Below are 23,588 nucleotides of genomic sequence, written 5' to 3'. Positions count from 1 at the left end.
CAGGTATTCCTAGTCCGGGGAGGAGTAGGTCGCCACATCCAAGCACCAGGAGGAGTTGATGAGGAGGCAAACCCCTCCACTCTTTGCTTTGCCTGATGACGCAGTGCAGACCGCCCGGTGAAATGAGAAACCTTCAGGTTGTATGGCACAGTCCGGTGAAGTAGGAGTGAGCCATGTCTCTGTGAAACAGAGCACACAGCAGTCTCTTCTTCCCTCTGAGAGGTAAGTCTGGCATTAAGTTCATCCAGCTTGTTTTCGATCGCTTGGGCTTTTGCCAGGAGTATGCTGGGGAGAGGGGTCTTGAAACCGCATTGCTCCAGTCTAACCTGCAGACCGTCGCGTTTCCCTCACTTTCTCGGTTGGCGGCTGCGGCTGGATGGTCCTGGGATCCTATGGAAGAAGTCTGACCTTGTGGAAGGTAGGTGGTTGTGGCTGGCGGGGTCCAGGGCGCTGGTTGAGGTAGAGTGCTCACCAATAGAGTGCTCTGACGGCTCACCATCCCCCAGAGGAATTTCCTGCAGCCGCTTTGTGACCCCCTCTTGACCCTGGCAGCAGGGAGGTACTACATCATCCTGGGGTACCGCCTATAGCTGCAAAAACCCATACCTGATCCTCTGATTAACGAATGCCCAATCACTGTTGACTTTCCACTCCTTTTTCTCTGCTGCTGTGTATCTGAATCACCTGTGGCGACACAGACATGTGTTCAGAAGTTGGAATTAAATGAAAATTAAAGAATGGGATAAAAATAGCTGCATTGAGGTCTTGCGATGCAAATTAGCCTCGTAGCAGGATGAAACAGATACTTTGTTAAGCAAAGTAGAGGCTAGCAGTCTAGTGGCTGAGATATGGCCACGTCCTGTCACAAAGCAGAGATCGCTCTTAGAATGAAGCTATTGTGAAGAAAAGAAAGCAGAAGATCTGTGGCAGCTCCCATAAATTCTATTCTAAGCTTGAAAAACGTTCTCCAAAAGAAGTCCTGTGTGGTAATTATTTGCCTGATTCTGCACAGAGTGTTTTAAAAACCTATGGGATGTTGTTTTGGGGAAAGTGTATTCTCGAATGTAGCGAAGTAGATGGATTTGGATTGGGGGGTAATTTAAGCATACTGTCTGGGTAAACATTATTATAGTGAATTGCAAATGTTGTTCTATACTGGTGCTTTTTTTGTTGCATGTTCTAAACTTTAGTAAATGTTTTGTTATTTGAATAAGTTACAAGACGGATCCCTTTCCTCACCGGGTTTCATCTCTTTCCTCCCATATTTTCCAAATCGCAAAAATAAAGAGTTAAGAACCAATGTTCCAAGTTCCTCTTCTGGCATTTGGGGTGCTCTCACGTTTAAAATCAGCCAGGTTCATAATACTTGGCTCTTGCTGCACTCACCTGAGGAACCATTGCCCTCACCAGTATCGGAAATGGAAAACTGATGAGGCAGCGAGATAGACTCAGGGGGTTCCTGCACTACCTGCCTGGTTCTCTTAAATCTGCCTTATGGTCACCCATTCCCTCTATGGCTGCATAGAATCCTTACAGTGCAGAAGGAGACCATTCAACCCATTGAGTCAGAATCGACCCTTCGAATGAGCACCCATGTCCACTCACTCATCCAACCCGCCCTATCTCCGTAAGTCCATACTAATAATAATAATCGAATAAACAAATCCAATCCAACCGCCCACCCTACCCCCTGTAACCCCATAATAATAATGTTTATTGTCACAAGTAGACTTACATTAACACTGCAATGAAGTTACCGTGAAAAGCCCCCAGTCACCACAGTCCGGCGCCTGTTCGGTTACACGGAGGGAGAATTCAGAATGTCCAAATTACCTAACAAGCACGTCTTTCAGGACTTGTGGAAGGAAACCGGAGCACCCGGAGGAAACCCATGCACATACGGGGAGAACGTGCAGACTGCACACAGACAGTGACCCAAGCCGGGAATCGAGTCTGGGACCCTGGCGCTGTGAAGCAACAGTGCTAACCACTGTTATACCCTGCCGCCCTTCAAAAATAGTACGGGCCCGTACAGGACCATAACCTAACCTGCACATCCCTGGACACGAAGGGACAATTTAGCATGGCCCATCCACCTAACTCATACATCGGTGGGCTACCATCCTTTAACCTGCGGTGCGACCACCTCCTGAAGTTGTTTTTCTTTAAAACATATGAACAATTCTTGCCTGTTGCACAATTCCCATCTATATCGCTCAACTTCCCGCTGTCAGTTCTTTCACAGTTTTACCTATTATAAATGCCTGTGTTCACATTCATGATGCAGTTTCCCAATGTAAACATGTCACTCTGATTGCACGATTTGGCCGCTGGGTTCCTGCCAAGCGCTGAAAACACTTTTCTGTAAATTTTCCGTCTGCCATTTTCTTTCATGATCCTGGCAGTTCCAATTCCCCAAATAATGACTTAAAATATCAAAAAGGATCACGTTGTACGATAGCAAGGTAGATTTAGTCACTGAGTTGTATTCTGTGCCTTTTAATGTTTTCATTAAAGTTCTTATTTGAAAGCCCCGTCTCCTTTATGAAGCCAGTGCTTGGGGGGGTTGATATTTCTGGTGTGGGAGTTGCTTTATTTTTTTGGCAAGTTTTTACACTTGGATTGCACAGTCCTCACAGGAACCCTCAGTTGGCTCGATTATCTCTTTCAGCTGCTGCTGGCATTTTTTTGCTCAAACGTTTTCTTTTTCTTTCAAAACGATTTGGAGAAAAGCAGGAGGGCACATTTCAAAAAAAGGTTTAGAGTCACAGAACCTCTCCAGTGCAGAAGGAGGCCATTCGGCCCATCGGGTCTGCACCAACCCTCCAACAGGGCACCGCCCCCAGGTCCCAACCCCATCCCCCACAACCCTACCTAACCTGCTCAAGGGGCAATTTGGCATGGCCAATCCGCCTCACCCGCACATCTTTGGTCTTGGACTGTGGGAGGAAACCGGAGCACCCCGGGAGAAAACCCACACAGACACGGGGAGAATGTGCAAACTCCACACAGACACCCAAGGCCGGAATTGAACCCGGGTCCTTTGCGCTGCGAGGCAGCAGTGCTAACCACTGTGCCATCGTGCTGCCCCTTTATTTATTTTTGCTTTTTAAGACCACTCGGTCCATCGTGTCTGCACCAGCCAAACGTGAACAGGCCCCAGTGAGACGACTGAGTTTACTGAGGTAACATTTTTCAAGTGTTCTTTGAACAGAGAATTTCAGCGCGTGTCTCTATGAAAGAGAGGCGGAAAGAAAAATAGCCTCCATGACACACCTGTTGTTGGCTTTGCTTTATGAGCGGCAGATTGCGAGGCGACAAAAGATTTCTTTACAGAGATGGCTGTGAATCTTTGGAATTCTCTACCCTGGAAGGTTGTGGATTCTCTATTGTTGAATACATTTAAGGCTGGGGTCGACAGTTTTGTGGTCTCTCGGGAATCAAGGAATCTGGGGAGTGGGTGGAGTTGAAACCCAAGGTCTACCGTGAGTATATTGAACAGCAGAGCTGGCTTGATGGGTTGTATTGTGATCTACTGTTCCTGTTTCCTGTGCTCTAATGACGGGGATTAGAGAGAGAGTGCAGCTGGGATCGAAGCGGGTGCGAGGGAGAGAGACTAAGAGGGAGGAGAACTGCGAAAGAGAGGGCGTGAAGGAGGAACAGCATAAAATTCTTCCTTTGATGTTCTTTCCATTTTCAATTTTTAAAAAAAGTGCAGGTTGAAATTTGAAGGCAGCTGATTACCACACCCCTGTTTTACTGAAGATTACATTAGGTCTTGACTCACCGTGTGTAACACCACAGGAGATTGACTGATCTTTGGAAAGGGAGAAGCCAACTCAATATCTAATTGAACCTGAGAATTACAAGCATCTCTAGAAAATATTCCGCTGAGCTTCTGGGACTGTTAGATCATAAAGATAATTTAGGTTCGATAGACATCCAAGGAATATTGTTTGATCGCATTTTGGGGGAAAGTGTACAGGGAAAATTATAAACTCCTCAGGAGATTGACTGAGTTTGGAAGTGCGTAGGGTAGAACAGATGGGTCTCTGGACATGACCGCTTTAAACATCTGTTATGGACAAGGGGAGAGGTGAGTGGAATGGTTTTCCCTTTTCTCACTTGATTCACCGGAGACAACTGTAATTTTAACCGACATTTTTTTTTTCCAACTAGTGTTCTGTAACTGTTAAGAACAAACAGGTTGTCTTGTAGCTTTCAAAAAAGAATGTCAAGGGGTCATGTGATGTAAGCGCAGGAGAGGCTGGTGTTATGGCCCCCTACAGGGACAGAGGTTGCATAGCATCCGCTTCCCCTGCTACAAATATTTTAAGTTTATTGACAACTGAAGAGTACAAAAGAATCAGCAACATGCTGAAAACAGTCAAGAAAATCAGTAATATGCTAAAAGCAAGACAAGAATAAAACAAAGCCACCAGATCCCAAGCCTACACACACCCATCACCAGCAACCCCCCCCCTCCAGCCCCAACGGTAGCCCCACAGCTAGGGACAAGTGACCAAAATGAGCAGCACAGACCACCAGAAAAAGGACACACACGGTGCAGGGCACGGTGTGAGAGAGAGAAAGAGAAAAAAGGTAAAAGAGAAAAAGAGAAAAAGAAAGAGAGAAAGAGAGAGAGAGAGAGAGAAAACACACCATCCCCTCACAAGAGGAGGCACAGTTCAATCCCAAACAGTTCTTCGGAACAAACCACCAATGCAAAGCCAGCATACGGCCATCTCTCATCCCACCCCTTCACAATGGTAGTTCCACATCGATGGAAAGGCGCCTGAACTGTGGTGAATGTATTATGCCAATAATCCACCATTGTATCTGTATCTGTGCTATGCTGTTGCCCTTGTGGGCTCCTCCTATGGGCCATTGTGGTGCCATTATCCATAGGGGACATGTTGGGGCCCACATGGGCTCCGTCCATGGCTCCTCCCCTTGAAGGGAGGTATAAAGAGCAGTCGACCTGTAGGCGGTTCTCAGTATTGGATCAGTCGCAGGCAGGCACTGTTCTAAGTTGATTAAAGCCACGGTTTACTTCTACCCTTGTCTCGAGTGAATTGATGGTCGCATCATGAACAAGCAGCGCAGACCACCAGAAAAGAACACACCGATACAAGGCTATATGCAGGTTCAGTCAACAGTTAAGAAGGCAAATGCAATGTTAGCATTCATATCAAGAGGTTGAGGCTGTATATGGCTCTGTTCGGACCCCATTTGGAATAATGTGAGTCGTTTTGTGCCCCGTATCTAAGGAAGGATGTGCTGGCCTTGGAAAGGGTCCAGAGGAGGTTCACAAAAATGGTCCCTGGAATGAAGAGCTTGTCAGGTGAGGTGCAGTTGAGGATTCGGAGTCTGTATTCTTTGGAGTTTAGAAGGCTGAGGGGGATCTAACTGAAACTTACAGGATATTGAGAGGCCTGGATAGAGTGGATGTGGAGAGGATGTTTCCATGAGCAGAAAAAAGGAGAATCAGATGGCACAGCCTAAGACTGAAGGGACGATCCTGTAAAATAGAACAGTAAGAAGTCTTACAACACCAGGTTAAAGTCCAACAGGTTTGTTTCGAATCACTAGCTATCGGAGCACTGCTCCTTCCTCGATTAATGAAGAGGTAAGTTCCAGAAACATATATATAGACAAAGTCAAAAATGCAAGACGATACTTTGAATGCAAGTCTTTGCAGGTAATTAATTCTTTACAGGTGCAGACGGAGCCCCTGGAGAGAGGGATGATCACAGGTTAAAGAGGTGTGAATTGTCTGAAGCCAGGACAGTTGGTAGGATTTCGCAAGCCCAGGCCCAAAGTATCGTCTTGCATTTTTGACTTTTGTCTTTGGACTTTAAATTGGTGTTGTAAGACATCTTACTGTGCTCACCCCAGTCCAACGCCGGTACCTCCACATCACATCTTTAAAATAGAGATGAGGAATTTCTTCAGCCAGAAGGCAGCGAATCTGTGGAACTGTTTGCCGCAGAAGGCTGTGGAAGCCAAATCACTGAGTGTCTTTAAGACAGCGATAGATAGGTTCTTGATTAATAAGGGGATCAGGGGTTATGGGGAGAAGGCAGGAGAATGGAAAACATATCAGCGGGCGAATGATGGAGCAGACTCAATGGGCTGAATGGCCTAATTCTCCTCCTATGTCTTTTGGTGTATCATGTATGATCACAGAGGTGTTTGTCTATTATACTGTGAGATCATGCGGAGATGGTTGTATGACATGAGAGTTGTGCCTGTGCTGTAATCTGTGCTATTACTGGGAGGGAGTACATTTCTTGGCACTCTTAGCTTCATTTATAGATAAGATTAGTTGCACCATAGCAGGCTGGCACGTATCCTGTTTTTTTTAGTGCTCATGCTGTTCTTCTTGCCACATTGTACGTTGTCAGACCACATTGGACATTTACTGGCTAATCCTGGCCTTCCTCTCTCGCCGGTGGTTCCTCTCTCTCTCTCTGGGGGTTCCTCTCTCTCTCTCTCTCTCTGGGGGTTCCCCTCTCTCTCTCTCTCTGGGGGTTCCTCTCTCTCTCTCTCTTGGGGTTCCTCTCGCTCTCTCTCTGGGGGTTCCTCTCTCTCTCTCTCTGGGGGTTCCTCTCTCTCTCTCTGGGGATTCCTCTCTCTCTCTCTCTCTGGGGGTTCCTCTCTCTCTCTCTCTGGGGGTTCCTCTCTCTCTCTCTCTCTCTGGGGGTTCCTCTCTCCCTCTCTCTCTCTCGCTGGGGTTTTCTCTCTCTCTTTCTCTGGGGGTTCCTCTCTCTCTCTGGGGGTTCCTCTCTCTCTCTCTCTGGGGGTTCCTCTATCTCTCTCTCTGGGGGTTCCTCTCTCTCTCTCTCACTGGGGGTTCCTCTCTCTCTCTCTCTCTCTCTTTGGGGGTTCCTCTCTCTCTCTCTCTGGGGCTTCCTCTCTCTCTCTCTCTGGGGCTTCCTCTCTCTCTCTCTCTCTGGGGGGTTCCTCTCTCTCTCTCTCTCTCTCTGGGGGTTCCTCTCTCTCTCTCTCTCTCTCTCTGGGGCTTACTCTCTCTCTCTCTGGGGGTTCCTCTCTCTCTCTCTCTGGGGGTTCCTCTCTCTCTCTCTCTCTGGGGGTTCCTCTCTCTCTCTCTCGGGGGGTTCCTCTCTCTCTCTCTCTCGGGGGGTTCCTCTCTCTCTCTCTCTCTGGGGGTTCCTCTCTCTCTCTCTCTCTGGGGGTTCCTCTCTCTCTATCTCTGGGGGTTCCTCTCTCTCTCTCTGGGGGTTCCTCTCTCTCTCTGGGGGTTCCTCTCTCCCTCTCTCGCTGGGGGTTCCTCTCTCTCTCTCTCTCTCTGGGGGTTCCTCTCTCTCTCTCTCTCTGGGGGTTCCTCTCTCTCTCTCTCTCTGGGGGTTCCTCTCTCCCTCTCTCTGGGAGTTCCTCTCTCTCTCTCTGGGGGTTCCTCTCTCTCTCTCACTGGGGGTTCCTCTCTCTCTCTCCCTGGGGGTAACTCTCTCTCTCTCCCTGGCGGTTCCTCTCTCCCTCTCTCTCTGGGGGTTCCTCTCTCTCTCTGGGAGTTCCTCTCTCTCTCTCTCTGGGGGTTCCTCTCTCTCTCTCTCATTGGGGATTCCTCTCTCTCTCTCTCTGGGGGTTCCTCTCTCTCTCCCTCTCTCTGTGGGTGTTTCTCTCTCTCTGGGGGTTCCACTCTCTCTCTCTGGGGGTTCCTCTCTCTCTCTGGGGGTTCCTCTCTCTCTCTTTCTCTGGGGGTTCCTCTCTCTCCCTCTCTCTGGGAGTTCCTCTCTCTCTCTCTCTCCGGGGGTTCCTCTCTCTCTCCTTGGGGATTCCTCTCTCTCTCCTTGGGGATTCCTCTCTCTCTCTCTCTCTCTGGGGGTTCCCCTCTCCCTCTCTCTGGGGGTTCCTCTCTCTCTCTCTCTGGGGGTTCCTCTCTCTCTCTCTGGGGGTTCCTCTCTCTCTCTCTGGGGGTTCCTCTCTCTCTCTCACTGGGGGTTCCTCTCTCTCTCTGGGGGTTCCTCTCTCTCTCTTTCTCTCTCCTTGGGGGTTCCTCACTCTTTCTCTGGGGGTTCCTCTCTCTCTCTCTCTCTCTCTCTCTCTGGGGGTTCCTCTCTCTCTCTCCCTCTCTCTCTGGGGGTTCCTCTCTCTCTCTCTCTGGGGGTTCCTCTCTCTCTCTCTCTCTCTGGGGGTTCCTCTCTCTCTCTCTCTGGGGGTTCCTCTCTCTCTCTCTCTCTGGGGGTCCCCCTCTCTCTCTCTCTCTGGGGGTTCCTCTCTCTCACTCTCTCTGGGGGTTCCTCTCTCTCTCTCTGGGGGTTCCTCTCTCTCTCTCTGGGGGTTCCTCTCTCTCTCTCACTGGGGGTTCCTCTCTCTCTCTGGGGGTTCCTCTCTCTCTCTCTCTCTCTCCTTGGGGGTTCCTCACTCTTTCTCTGGGGGTTCCTCTCTCTCTCTCTCTCTCTCTGGGGGTTCCTCTCTCTCTCTCTCTCTCTCTCTGGGGGTTCCTCTCTCTCTCTCTCTGGGGGTTCCTCTCTCTCTCTCTCTCTCTGGGGGTTCCTCTCTCTCTCTCTCTCTGGGGGTTCCTCTCTCTCACTCTCTCTGGGGGTTCCTCTCTCTCTCTCTCTGGGGGTTCCTCTCTCTCTCTCTCTCTCTGGGGGTTCCTCTCTCTCTCTCTCTCTCTGGGGGTTCCCCTCTCTCTCTCTCTGGGGGTTCCTCTCTCTCTCTCTCTCTGGGGGTCCCCCTCTCTCTCTCTCTCTGGGGGTCCCCCTCTCTCTCTCTCTCTGGGGGTTCCTCTCTCTCTCTCTCTCTGGGGGTTCCTCTCTCTCACTCTCTCTGGGGGTTCCTCTCTCTCTCTCTCTGGGGGTCCCCCTCTCTCTCTCTCTCTGGGGGTTCCTCTCTCTCTCTCTCTCTCTGGGGGTTCCTCTCTCTCTCTCTCTCGCTGGGGGTTCCTCTCTCTCTTCAGGTAGGTGAGTTGCTGATACACGTGCTGATTTGTTATATTTGCTCCGGGTGTGTCCCTTATCGTGTCGCGAGGAGGAGAATTGTGTTCTCCTCTGAGATATCCTGTGGATGGATGTCCTGATGATTATTCCTCTCCTTGTTGGTGGTGTTTCCTTGGTGGAGTGTTGTTTAAGTTATTCGGTGATGGTGGGGCCTGAATGAGGCCTCTGATTTGTCTGGAGGGGAGCGAGGTCTGTTGTGTTGCGATTTTTGGCATGGTATAAAAGAATCCTCAGGGCAATTCCTGGCATTTACTTTTCCTAGGTGTTCCTTTCTTCAGGAGAGGGGTTGTTCCAGGCTCTGATTTGTTGTATCTAATTCTAGAGAGTTTGCCTTCTCTTGTTGGGAGGAGGTGGGCTGGATCTCCCTCTATCCCGTTAATGGGTGTCTTGATGAATCATCTTCTCCTTGTTGGTGGGGTAATTTGGTGGAAAATGGTTGATGTTTTCTGGTGGTGAAGGCTCCTGAATGCTTCCTCTGATTTCGCTGGAAGGGAGTGAGATCTGTTGTGTGCCAAATCTTGTACTGATGCCGGTATCCTGTTGTTCCCCTTTTTTCCGGAGTATCGTTTCTTGCTTGGGGGTCCTTGAATATGGAGTTAAGTCCCGATTGGTTATATTTTACCCCACGAGGGTAAAATGTCCATTAGTTCCTCAACAACATGGGATGGGATTTTCCATCTCCGTCCCCAACCTCCCAGCGCTTTGTATTGTGGCAGTGGAGACTGCCCGCTATTGGCTGATGGTGGGGTCTTCTGGTCCCATTGCTGTCAACAGGTTTTCCCTTTGCTTGCGCCCTCTGCTGCTAGGAAACCCGGGGCTGGGGGGTGGGTGGGGTTTCCTTCGGCGGGGCCAAAAGATTCCGCTAGTGGGAATGGTTGGAAAATCCGACGCATGGTCTCTTTTATTTTCCAGAATCTCACCCCCGCATTACCCGCCAACAAACCACATCCTTCATAGAACCATAAGGCAGAGAAGGAGGCCACCCAGTCCATTGTCAGCCCGTACTGACACTTTGGAAAAGATAGCCAATTAGTCTCAAGCTCCCTGCTCGTTCCGCATAATCCTGCAAAAATTTCCCTTTCAAGTATATATCCAATTCCATTGCATTTGCTGCATCCATCCTTGCAGGCAGTGCATTCCGATCATAACGACTCACGACACTTCCTCATCTTCCCATTGGTTCTGATGTGCCTAAACCACAGTGGGCGGTATCCCCCCCCCCCCCCCCGGGTGGGAGAATCGCCGGGGCACCGCGCGAATTGCGCCACGCCACCCCGACACCCGCACGCGGTTCTCCCCCCCCCCCCCGAAAGCAGCGCGCATGAATTGCACCGGGCCGCTCGGAGAATCGCTGCAAACGGCGAGCGGCGATTCTCCGGCCCGGGTGGGCCGAGCAGCCGCGCGTAAACGGCCTGGTCCCACTGGCGCAGTCCACACCTGGTCGCTGCCGGCGGGTACTCATTGCGAAGGCTTGGGGGTGGCCTGTGGGGGGGGGGGGGGGGGCTTTGTTCCCGGGGGGGCCTCCAGAGTGGCCTGGTACGCGATTGGCACCAACCGATCGGTGGGCTGGCCTCTCTGTCGGCGGGCCTCCTTTCCTCCGCTGGCGAGCCTTGCTCCATCTGCCATGTTTGTGCAGGGCGACCTGGGGGAGGACGGCCACCGCGCATGCGCAAGTTGCCGCCAGCCCAACTGCGCATGCGCGGGACCCAAGGCGCCGCGTCTTTTACGCGGCGCCGGGTCTCTGATGCCGCGCCGAGGCTGCGTCCCCATAAATCGTGCGACGCCCCTGCTAGCCCCATGGAGGGGGGAGAATAGGGATCTGGGAACGGGCGCCGACGCCGGAGTAAAACACTCCGGTTTTTACCGGCGTCGGCACTTAGACTCCCTTTGGAAGAATCCCGCCCAGTGTGTCTTTAACCCGTATACGATGGACAAATGACCACAAGTTGTTTCATACAATAATATAATTTATTAGCTCGCACACAAGTTTAAGATTATTTCAATCACACACACATAAATAGAACTACAAAACTATTACCTGCAAGACCTTAACCTAACTTTCAAGTGATTGGCAAGTGCCGGGCAGATAAGGCCTTTATCCGGAATCCACAGTCTTGCAGTATTGATGGTCAGTTCCTGGTCGTTGTTGTCCTTGCCTCTGGTCCTTCTATCAGTAGCATGGATGGTCTTTTGTCGTGTTCTTGGTGTTGCTAAATTCGGGATGGTTGGCGTAGTGTTCACAAAATAGCTTTAACTTGAATAAAGCTATAAATTTATTCACACTACTAATTTGGATTTGACATTTTCTCCTAGATGATACACAGTTGCTAATAAACATATAATCTACTACTACTAATCTCTACACTATAACATTAACTATGATCTGCTCTCACTCACACTATCTTTCCTTCAGTCTGTTCTGTAGCCTCCTCCTCAACCTCTCACCCATAAGGCTTAGCACCAATGTTTTATCTACTTGCACATCTAGCTCCCTCTCGTGGTTGAGTTAGATATTTCATTAACCCTTGCAGTTCTTACATTTATGATAATACCACAGTCTTCCTCTTCTTCAGCCGATGAAGGGTTACCACTGTTGGTTGCTGTTGAGAGAGAGAATGAGGGGTTGCGCAGCACCTTTTATCCCCCGGGAGTTTTGCGCCCTGATCGATTAAGTCCAATCATGACCCGCTACCTTGATGGGCGGAGCATGTCCTTGCCGTCCATGTCCGTTAGTATCCGAGGCATGTAGGCCTTTCCAAATAAAGGAAGCAGATGCCAACATGTCTGCCGAGCTTTGACAAAGAGACATCGGACTCGAAACGTTAGCTCTTTTCTCTCCCTACAGATGCTGCCAGACCTGCTGAGATTTTATCTTTCGTCCCACCAAGTCTGCTACGCTATCCTGATTTGCATTTTAAGCCTATTGTCCCAGGATGACCTCTTGATGTCATTTGGCATTTTTCCTGTGCTATTTCCAATGTCTGGGTTGCAGCCTTTTGTTTATTTGAAGGCTGCAGCCCGTTGGTCCCTGAACTTGGCCACTTTTCCGAGCATCCTCTGCCAAAAGCCATTTGAGGTGGCCAGAGTTCCTTTGGCAATTATCCTCAACCTGTGTCCTTTGCTTACATACCTGGTGCAAATGGAAATAATTTATCCTTATTTACTTTCTCTAAATGCCCCATAATCTTGAAGTAGTCAGTTATTTATTTCTTCAGCCTATTGTTTTTTTAATGTGTTGATTAAAAATACACAAATGCAATAAGATATCCCGAGTGCCCCTATGAATTGCCAATTTATGGAGTTTCATTTGAGAAACTTTTTAACCCTGTTACATTTCTGTTCTGCATGATATTTTAGCCATTTTGAGCCACCGGTGATCAATGCGAAGTGTTTTCTTTTTGTTTGATGTTCATCTGCTGCTTTAAGGGTGTTCAGGGCGAACCATTTGTAATCTGCTAATTGTCAGCTGGGCAAATTAGCGCCGAAGTTGCACTCCACATTTCAAAACTAATGCACAAGCGGTTAAAAATGAGCATGGGTCAAATGTCAGCATTCAGCAATTTCAGAAAATGTGTCGCGACCTTAAATTATTTATGTCAGCAATGCCGTAAATGCAGTTTTCCAAACTACTTAAGGGTTGTGAATAACATTCTACGCGCAAAGAAAAGTGTTGTTTGCAAAATTGATTGCTCAGATAGTATGTCATGGAGGAACCTATGCTTCATTTTCCCAACTCAGCACTAATTTAGTTTTCTTTTCAGCAATAAAATTAACTTTCTTGAAGCTTTAAATGATTGATGTAATCAAATAAGTGTAGAAAACAGAAGACCCTTCAGGTTGTTGTTATACAAAAGGCAAGTCAATTATTTAAATCTCACTTTAGGCAGCGGGCCAGAATCTTCAAAGTCCCAAGTCCACAATTAACTTGCAATTGCTAGAAGCTACATGTATTCGTATGCAGGGACCTGTTCTGTGCAGGCAAAAAGGAACATGTCAATGCATTGGACCTTTATTTGAATTGAATAAAAGGCGTGCTACAATTATTCCCTGGTATGTTCTCCATGGCAATGGCCTGACCAATCACAGTTGACTTGCCAACCAATTAGCACCCTTTCTATTTGGAGTATAAAATATTGCTCCCTTTGAAATTTGGTATTATTGCATGTGTCCTGATGAGTGCAAGCTGGAAAGCTTCAGCAGCATTTTTGTTTTAACAATACAGAAGTTAAAATTCTCAGCTTTTGTGTAATTGGCCGGAGCACCCTTTGCTGAGAGCTGTTCTGTGCCATCCCATCCACTACCATTCTTTTCCTTCACTTAATCCATTTTCTTCCCAGCCCATCCCATGGTTTTTCCATTATTGTTCCTTAACGACCAGGTGAGCAAAACTATTTTTTAGGCAGGAATTCACTTTACCTTCTCTTTCAACTTCACTTCCCCGTTCTTCGATCTTATCCTAACTCTTTGCATTCCCTTCCTGTCTTGTTCCACCATAATTCCTTCACCCCCCCCATCCCTATCATTCAACTTCTTCTCTTCAAAATTATTTCCATCCAGTTCCATCCAATTCATACCAATCCTAGGCCACTCCACCCTTGTCCATTCCTTCATCGCACTCATTCCACCACAATGCCTTCCTCCTTAGCGTTTTGCCTCTCTAATATGGCCATTCCTCCATGACCCATCCTCCCTGAGAAACCCATCTTTCTCTGATGTTTTACTTTCCCATCCATTTGAGAACACTTTTTCCCACTGCATTTTATGATTCAGTTCAGTTCTGCAAAATACAAAGAGTAGTGACAATCATGCTGAACCCTTTGGCTCCCCTTTCAGTACTCTGGTATATCTCCTCGAAGAGGTATACATGCTTTCTTGTACATCTACCAATTCCTTAGCTCGCCATAAAGCGTGCCCTAAATCCCCACAGCTTTAAGTTTAATAGTAAGTTGTGAAAGAAAAAAAATGTTCAATGCATATTTGACATATCGATACCGAGCAAAACCAATGTTAAAATGCAAACAAAAACAGAATAATTATGTTACAAAATTGTTTTTTAGGTGTCTTTGCCTAGTTTACAAAATTCCTCATCACTTTTTGTTCAAATGTATCTGCCTTGCTTCCTTTGTCTTAGAAATAAACATTTTCTCTTGCCAGTCTCCTCCAGTCCAAAAGATGTGCATGTTAGGTGGATTGGCTATGCTAAATTGTTGTTATACAAAAGGCAAGTCAATTATTTAAATCTCACTTTAGGCAGCGGGCCAGAATCTTCAAAGTCCCAAGTCCACAATTAACTTGCAATTGCTAGAAGCTACATGTATTCGTATGCAGGGACCTGTTCTGTGCAGGCTAAAAGGAACATGTCAATGCATTGGACCTTTATTTGAATTGAATAAAAGGTGTGCTACAATTAATCCCTGGTATGTTCTCCATGGCAATGGCCTGACCAATCACAGTTGACTTGCCAACCAATTAGCACCCTTTCCAAAAAAGGTGAGGTGGGGTTATGGGGAGAGGGTGGAGGTGCGGGGATAGGGTGGTGGTGCGGACTTAGTAGGGTGCTCTTTCCAAGGGCTGGTGCAGACTCGATGGGCCTAATGGCCTCCTTCTGCACTGTGAATTCTATGATTCTCTTCAATCCTCTGGTAGTTTTGGTTCTTCTTAAGAGTTTCTTCCACTTCTCTACCTCAACCAAAGGGACATTATTCATGCATGATCATTGCAACATTAGGAACAGAAGGGAGGCCATTCAAGCCCTCAAACCTGGTCAACCATTTAACAGGATCACGGTTAACGATCTCACCTCAACTCCATTTTCATGCCTTTTGCCCTTTGATACTTGGCAGTTGAGACTGACGTAAGCAGTGCTACTATGGTAAAAGTAACTGTGAGAGAGCTAGTCGACGGCAGGAACCATTCCAGCTGCACTGAAGCTATTTCTCATCCAATGTCACAGACTGGAAATTCTCAGAGGAATTGTTAAAATTAGACATGCAACCTCATTATCCCTTTCTAAACCTGTGTTTGTGCAATTTGTAACTGCCTACTGGTTAGCGGAGGGGGGCAGTTTTAGATCACGACAGCCATGGAGGCAGGGTGACCAAGTGTCGCAGATTTTGAGGGGCTGTCCCATAATTTGGCCTTTCATTCCATGTCCCGTCTTTGACCTTCCCTGGACGCTGTGTGTGTCGCAAGCCTGCTTTCTGTGCATGTGTTGGGCAGCCTTGTGGGTGTCTGGAGGGTGGACCCGTCAGGGCAGCAGCACGACCCTACTTTCATAGATTCACCCGCCCACCCACCTCTGCCCAGCCCCTTATATTTGTCCCTTACTTTTTCAACCAGAGTTAGGGGGCGATCCAATGGGCACTCTGTGCCGGAAAAGTAGCATGGCCATTGAAAACCGGGAGACCCCGCTCCCGGGATCTACCCCGCTCGCAATGCCTCGCGAGATTCAACGCAATCTCGTGGAACGTTGCGATGTGAATCCTGCCCCCAATGGGTGGGATCACCTTTTGGCAAATCTGCATATTACGACGAGGCAGTAAGCCTCACTCTAATGTGCAGATTTCTGAAGGACCTGACGCATTGGGATTCAACTCCTTCGCCTCAGAGACCTCGGACGAGTGCTGTTCAATACTGGCCCCAGGAGACCAGGCGGAACAACACTTGTGGGGGTCACCCAGGGGATTGGAGGCCCCCAGCTGCAGGCCCTTTTGGAAGGGTGGTGCCAGGCTTGCACTGCTGGTGCCAGCTGGTTGCACCAGTGCCAGCTCTCTTGGCAGTGCCACCCTGGCAGTTCTGTCTGGATGCTGGCCTGCCACTGCCAAGGTGCCCAGGTGGAACTGTCAGCTGGCATAGGCACAGCCAGAGTGTTAGGTTGGCACTGCCAAGGTGCCAAGCTGGCATTTTTTGCACATGATTGGTCCAGGGACCCTCCCATAAGGGGGGTGGGGGGGGGAGAAATTAGGTTGTGGGCCTCAGAGATCAGGATGCCATTTTGATCTCTTGCTACAATGGGGAGTTCCAGCTAACAGAGCTCCCCACTGAACAAAACAGCGTCATGTGCGGCTCTTACCCCGCGTTACCCATTCAGGCCCCTTATTCAACATAAGCTGCATTGAATAGCCACGTGGTGTTCCTCGGCACTGTGAGTGCCGCGAAACGCGCAGCCAAACGCGCTCGCTATGGGATTTGTTCACTTTGGGGAGAATCGTGCCCTTAGTCACCAAGTGGGGGCTGGGTCATTGAATATATTCACCATTGAGTTAGGCAGATTTTTTTTTTTTTTGAAATATATTTTTTTGAAGTTTTTCAAACAAAGATTTTCCGTTTTTACAACTTAATAAAGGAATATACATTAAACGTTATTTAAATAATATATTAAACTAACAACAGATGGAAAAAGAAATAAACAAAAAGCAAATATCAACAACTAACTAAGAAAAAGCAAGAACACGGGTTAATCCCCCCCCCCCCCCCCCCCCCCCCCCCCCCCCCCATGGGTTGCTGCTGCTGTCTTCCCTGTTTTTCCATTATCGTTCCACGAGATAGTCAAGGAACGGTTGCCACCGCCTGGTGAACCCCTGAGCCGATCCTCTTAACGCATATTTTATTCGTTCCAGTCTTATGAACCCTGCCATGTCGTTTATCCAGGCCTCCACGCCCGGGGGCTTCGCTTCTTTCCACATAAGTAGAATCCTTCGCCGGGCTACTAGGGACGCAAAGGCCAAGACGTCGGCCTCTTTCGCCTCCTGCACTCCCGGCTCTTCTGCAACCCCAAATATAGCCAACCCCCAGCTTGGTTTGACCCAGACCCCACCACCTTTGAGATCACTTTTGCCACACCCTCCCAGAACTCATGCAGTGCCGGACACGACCAGAACATGTGAGTGTGGTTCGCCGAGCTTCCCGAGCACCTCCCACACCTATCCTCCACCCCAAAAAACCTGCTCAGTCTTGCTCCCGTCATATACGCTCTGTGTAGAACCTTAAATTGAATCAGGCTAAGCCTGGCACATGAGGACGAAGAATGTACCCTATTTAGGGCATCTGCCCACAGCCCCTCCTCAATCTCTTCCCCCAGCTCCTCTTCCCATTTTCCCTTCAGCTCCTCTACCATCGCCTCCCCCTCGTCTCTCATCTCCCTGTATATTTCGGACACTTTACCTTCTCCAACCCATGCCCCCGAAATCACTCTATCCTGGACCCCTTGCGTCGGGAGCAGCGGAAATTCCCTCACCTGTTGCCTCGTAAATGCCCTCACTTGTATGTATCGGAAAGCATTCCCTGGTGGCAACTGATATTTTTCTTCCAATGCTCCCAAACTCGCAAACGTCCCGTCCACAAACAGGTCCTTCAGCTTCCTAATTCCTGCTCGCTGCCAACATTGAAATCCCCCATCTATCCTCCCCGGGACGAACCTGTGGTTATTCCTTATTGGGGACCACACTGAGGCACTCGTCACTCCCCTATGTCGTCTCCACTGCCCCCAGATCTTCAAGGTCGCCACTACCACTGGGTTTGTGGTGCACCTTTTCGGGGAGAACGGTAGTGGCGCCGTCGCCAGCGCATTTAGGCTCATTCCCTTACAGGACGCCGTCTCCAACCTTTTCCATGCCGCATCTTCTTCTTCCCTCATCCACTTACAGACCATCGACACATTGGCCGCCCAATAGTAGTCATTCAGACTCGGCAGTGCCAATCCCCCTCTGTCCCTACTGCGCTGCAGGAACCCCCTCTTTACCCTCAGGGTCTTTCCCGCCCACACAAAGCTCATGATGCTCCTGTCTAATTTTTTGAAGAAGGCCTTTGTAATCAGGATGGGGAGGCACTGAAACACGAAAAGAAACCTCGGGAGGACCACCATTTTAACCGCCTGTACTCTGCCCGCCAATGACAGGGGCACCATATCCCACCTCTTAAAGTCCTCCACCGTCTGCTCTACCAATCGCGTCAGGTTAAGTTTATGTAGGGTTCCCCAGTTCCTGGCCACCTGAATCCCCAGGTATCGAAAATTCCTTGCTACTCTCCTCAGCGGCAGAGCATCTATCCCCCTGCCCTGTTCCCCCGGGGTGCATCACAAAAAGTTTGCTCTTTCCCATGTTTAATTTAAATCCCGAGAACTCTCCAAACACTCTGAGTATCTGCATTACCTCTGGCATCCCCTCTACCGGGTCCGCCACATATAGCAGCAAATCGTCTGCGTATAGTGACACTCGATGTTCCTCTCCCCCTCTAAGCACCCCCCTCCACTTCTTAGAGTCCCTCAGCGCTATGGCCAATGGTTCAATTACCAACGCGAAGAGTAACGGGGACAGGGGGCACCCTTGTCTTGTACCCCTATGTAATCGAAAGTATCCCGATCTTTGCCTGTTTGTAACGGCGCTTGCCACCGGGGCTGCGTACAAGAGTCTAACCCATCTAATGAACCCCTCCCCGAACCCAGATCTCTTCAGCACCTCCCACAAATAGTCCCACTCCACCCTATCGAATGCCTTCTCTGCATCCATCGCCACCACTATCTCTGCCTCCCCCTCCGGTGGGGGCATCATCATCACCCCCAGCAACCTTCGTACATTGGCATTCAATTGTCTCCCCTTAACAAACCCTGTCTGGTCGTCATGTACCACCCCTGGGACCCAATCCTCTATCCTTGTCGCCATCACTTTGGCCAGCAGTTTGGCGTCTACGTTTAGGAGGGAGATGGGCCTGTATGACCCGCACTGCAGCGGGTCTTTGTCTCGTTTCAGGATTAGCGATATCGTCGCCTCCGACATTGTCGGGGGCAATGTCCCCCTTTCCTTAGCCTCATTAAATGTTCTCGCCAAAAGCGGGGCCAACAGGTCCATATATTTCCTATAAAATTCCACCAGGAACCCATCTGGTCCCGGGGCCATCCCTGCTTGCATGCTCCCAATTCCTTTGATCACCTCATCCACCTCAATCTGCGCCCCCAGACCTGCCACCTCCTGCCCCTCCACCCTCGGGAACTCTAGCTGGTCCAAAAAGTGTATCATTCACTCTTTCCCCTCCGGGGGTTGGGACTTGTACAGCCTCTCATAGAATGTCTTGAACACCTCGTTCACTTTCCCTGCTCTCTGCTCCATCTTTCCCATTTCATCCCTAACTCCTCCAATCTCTCTCGCCGCCCCCCTCTTCCGAAGTCGTTGGGCCAGCAGCCGGCTCGCCTTTTCCCCATATTCATATTGTATCCCCTGTGCCTTCCTCCACTGTGTCTCTGCCTTTCCCGTGGTCAGCAGGTCAAACTCCGTCTGTAATCTTCGTCTTTCCCTGTATAGCCCTTCGTCTGGGGCCTCCGCATACTTCCTATCCACCCTCAAAATTTCCCCTACTAATCTCTCTCTTTCTTTACCCTCTTGTTTCCCCTTGTGATACAGCCTCCAACTGTGATACGAGATACAGGGCCTGGTGGTAAAAACGGAGACGCACGAGGCACTACACAAGAGGTGCATAGAAAGGCTGGAAGCCCTGGAGAACAGCTCGAGGAAGAAGAACCTACGGATTTTAGGTCTCCCCGAAGGAACAGAGGGAGCTGATGCTGGGGCGTATGTGAGTACGATGCTCCATACTCTAATGGGAGCTGAGGCCCCAACGGGCCCCCTGGAAGTGGAGGGAGCGTACCAGGTCCTCGTGAGAAGACCAAAGGCAGGGGAAACACCAAGAGCAATAGTGGTGAAGTTCCATCGCTACCAGTCATGGGACAGGGAGATGGTCCTGAGCTGGGCTAAGAAGACACGGAGTAGCAAGTGGCAGAACGCGGTGATATGCGTGTATCAAGACTGGAGTGCGGAGGTGGTGAGAAGGAGGGCGAGTTTCAACCGGGCCAAGGCGGTGCTCCATAGGAAGAAAGTCAAATTTGGGATGCTGCAGCCAGCGAGATTGTGGTTCACACATCAGGGCAAACACCACTACTTCGAGACGGCGGAGGAGGCATGGACATTTATTTAGGAAGAGAAATTGGACTAGACTTGAGAAATTGATGCCCGGAGAGGGGTAGCGAGGTGGTGGCACAGAAATGTAAAGTGGGGAGAGGGGAGGGCTAATGTATAATAATGTTGGACGGAGAATTTTTCTCGCCCCGATGTGGGGGACATGAAGAAATGTGGGCGCCAGTGGAAAGGGGGACAGGGAAGGGGAATGAGGGAACTGCGCCATTAGGGGCGGGGCCGTGAGGAAGGCGCGGGTATTTCCCCGCGCTATGGAAACTATGGCGGGAAAAAGGGCGCAGGAAGGAAGGGAGCCTCACACGCAGGGAGGTCAAAGGATGAACGGGGGAAGCCGAGGTCAGCCAGAGTTAGCTGACTTCCGGAAGCAATATGGGGGGAGTAATCAAGCTAGAGGGGGATCTAGGGTGGGGAGGGGGGGGGAGGGGGGGGGGATTAACTGGGTTGCTGCTGCTGAGAGTATGGGGGAGCTGATACGAGACGAGGTGGTCGGGACGGGAGGGCGCCGTCTGGGGGACAGACGGGTTCGTGAGACCTGGGTGAGGAGATGGTTTAAAAAAGGGAATGACTAGTCGACGAGGGGGGGGTAAATGGCCCCCCAACCCGGCTGATCACGTGGAATGTAGGTTTAAATGGGCCGATTAAGAGGGCAAGGATGTTTGCGCACTTAAAGAGACTGAAGGCGGACGTAGTTATGCTCCAGGAGACGCACCTGAAGTTGGCGGATCAGGTTAGACTAAGGAAAGGATGGGTGGGACAGGTATTCCACTCAGGGTTGGACGCGAAACACAGAGGGGTGGCAATACTGGTGGGGAAACGTGTATCGTTCGAGGCTAAGACCATAGTGGTGGATAGTGGGGGCAGGTATGTGATGGTGAGTGGCAGACTGCAGGGTGAGGCGGTTGTGCTGGTGAACGTATATGCCCCAAACTGGGATGACGCGGGATTCATGAAGCGAATGCTGGGACGTTTCCGACCTCCAGGTCCGGGATACGTCCCAGCATTCGCTTCATGAATCCCGCGTCCATTTCATCCCTAACTCCTCCAATCTCTCTCGCCGCCCCCCTCTTCCGAAGTTGTTGGGCCAGCAGCCGGCTCGCCTTTTCCCCATATTCATATTGTATCCCCTGTGCCTTCCTCCACTGTGTCTCTGCCTTTCCCGTGGTCAGCAGGTCAAACTCCGTCTGTAATCTTTGTCTTTCCCTGTATAGCCCTTCATCTGGGGCCTCCGCATACTTCCTATCCACCCTCAAAATTTCCCCTACTAATCTCTCTCTTTCTTTACCCTCTTGTTTCCCCTTGTGGGCTCTGATGGAAATCAGCTCTCCTCTAACCACCGCCTTCAGCGCTTCCCATACTACTCCCACCTGGACCTCCCCATCGTCATTGACCTCCAGGTATCTTTCGATACATCCCCTCAACCTTCCGCATACCCCCTCGTCCGCCAGTAGTCCCATGTCTAATCGCCAGAGTGGGCGCTGGTCCCTTTCCTCTCCTAGTTCCAGCTCCACCCAATGCGGGGCGTGATCTGAAACGGCTATGGCCGAGTACTCCGTTCTTGCCACTTTCGGGATCAGTGCCCTTCCCAAAACAAAAAAGTCTATCCGGGAATATACCTTGTGGACGTGGGAGAAAAAGGAAAACTCTTTACCCATCGGTCTGGCGAATCTCCACGGATCTACTCCCCCATTTGCTCCATGAACCCCTTAAGCACCCTGGTCGCTGCCGGCCTTCTCCCGGTCCTGGATCTGGACCGGTCCAGCCCTGGGTCAAGCACTGTGTTAAAGTCCCCCCCCCATTAACAAGTTTCCCACCTCCAGGTCCGGGATACGTCCCAGCATTCGCTTCATGAATCCCGCGTCATCCCAGTTCGGGGCATATACGTTCACCAGCACAACCGCCTCACCCTGCAATCTGCCACTCACCATCACATACCTGCCCCCACTATCCACCACTATGGTCTTAGCCTCGAACGATACACGTTTCCCCACCAGTATTGCCACCCCTGTTTTTCGCGTCCAACCCTGAGTGGAATACCTGTCCCACCCATCCTTTCCTTAGTCTAACCTGATCCGCCAACTTCAGGTGCGTCTCCTGGAGCATAACTACGTCCGCCTTCAGTCTTTTTAAGTGCGCAAACACCCTTGCCCTCTTAATCGGCCCATTTAAACCTACATTCCACGTGATCAGCCGGGTTGGGGGGCCATTTACCCCCCCTCCACCTCGTCGACTAGTCATCCCCTTTTTTAAACCATCTCCTCACCCAGGTCTCACGCACCCGTCTGTCCCCCAGACGGCGCCCTCCCGTCCCGACCACCTCGTCTAGTATCAGCTCCCCCTTACTCTCAGCAGCAGCAACCCAGTTAATCACCCCCCTCCCTCCCACCCCCCCCCCAGATCCCCCTCTAGCTTGATTACTCCCCCCATATTGCTTCCTGAAGTCAGCTAACTCTGGCTGACCTCGGCTTCCCCCGTTCATCCTTTGACCTCCCTGCGTGTGAGGCTCCCTTCCTTCCTGCGCCCTTTTTCCCGCCATAGTTTCCATAGCGCGGGGAAATACCCGCGCCTTCCTCTCGGCCCCGCCCCTAATGGCGCAGTTCCCTCATTCCCCTTCCCTGTCCCCTTTTCCACTGGCGCCCACATTTCTTCATGTCCCCCACATCGGGGGGAGAAAAAGTCCCCATCCAACATTATTATACATTAGCCCTCCCCTCTCCCCACTTTACATTTCTGTGCCACCACCTCGCTACCCCTCTCCGGGCATCAATTTCTCAAGTCGAGTCCAATTTCTCTTCCTAAATAAATGTCCATGCCTCCTCCGCCGTCTCGAGGTAGTGGTGTTTGCCCTGATGTGTGACCCACAATCTCGCTGGCTGCAGCATCCCAAATTTGACTTTCTTCCTATGGAGCACCGCCTTGGCCCGGTTGAAACTCGCCCTCCTTCTCGCCACCTCCGCACTCCAGTCTTGATACACGCGTATCACCGCGTTCTGCCACTTGCTACTCCGTGTCTTCTTAGGCCAGCTCAGGACCATCTCCCTGTCCCTGTAGCGATGGAACTTCACCACTATTGCTCTTGGTGTTTCCCCTGCCTTTGGTCTTCTCACGAGGACCCGGTACGCTCCCTCCACTTCCAGGGGGCCCGTTGGGGCCTCAGCTCCCATTAGAGTATGGAGCATCGTACTCACATACGCCCAGCATCAGCTCCCTCTGTTCCTTCGGGGAGACCTAAAATCCGTAGGTTCTTCCTCCTCGAGCTGTTCTCCAGGGCTTCCAGCCTTTCTATGCACCTCTTGTGTAGTGCCTCGTGCGTCTCCGTTTTTACCACCAGGCCCTGTATCTCGTCTTCGTTCTCGGCTGCCTTTGCCTTCACTCCACAGAGCTCCATCGCCTGGACCTTTTGTGTTTCCTTTAGTCCCTCGATTGCCAGTAACATCGGCGCCAGCACCTCTTTCTTGAGCTCCTCCACACATCGTCGGAGGAAGTCCTGCTGATCCAGGCCCCATACCATCTGGGCTCCCTCGGCCGCCATTTTGCTTCTCCCTTCTCTTCTCTGCCGCTGCTCCAAAGGATCCTCCGCAATCTGGCCACTACTGTCGCTCCTTTCCATCCACACCCGGGGGGACTCCTTCCTTTGTCATCTCACACTGGGTTTGGCCGC

Source organism: Scyliorhinus torazame, chromosome 10 (genome assembly GCF_047496885.1).
Source record: "Scyliorhinus torazame isolate Kashiwa2021f chromosome 10, sScyTor2.1, whole genome shotgun sequence".
In the NCBI taxonomy this organism is placed as follows: domain Eukaryota; kingdom Metazoa; phylum Chordata; class Chondrichthyes; order Carcharhiniformes; family Scyliorhinidae; genus Scyliorhinus; species Scyliorhinus torazame.
This window is presented reverse-complemented; position numbering follows the sequence as displayed.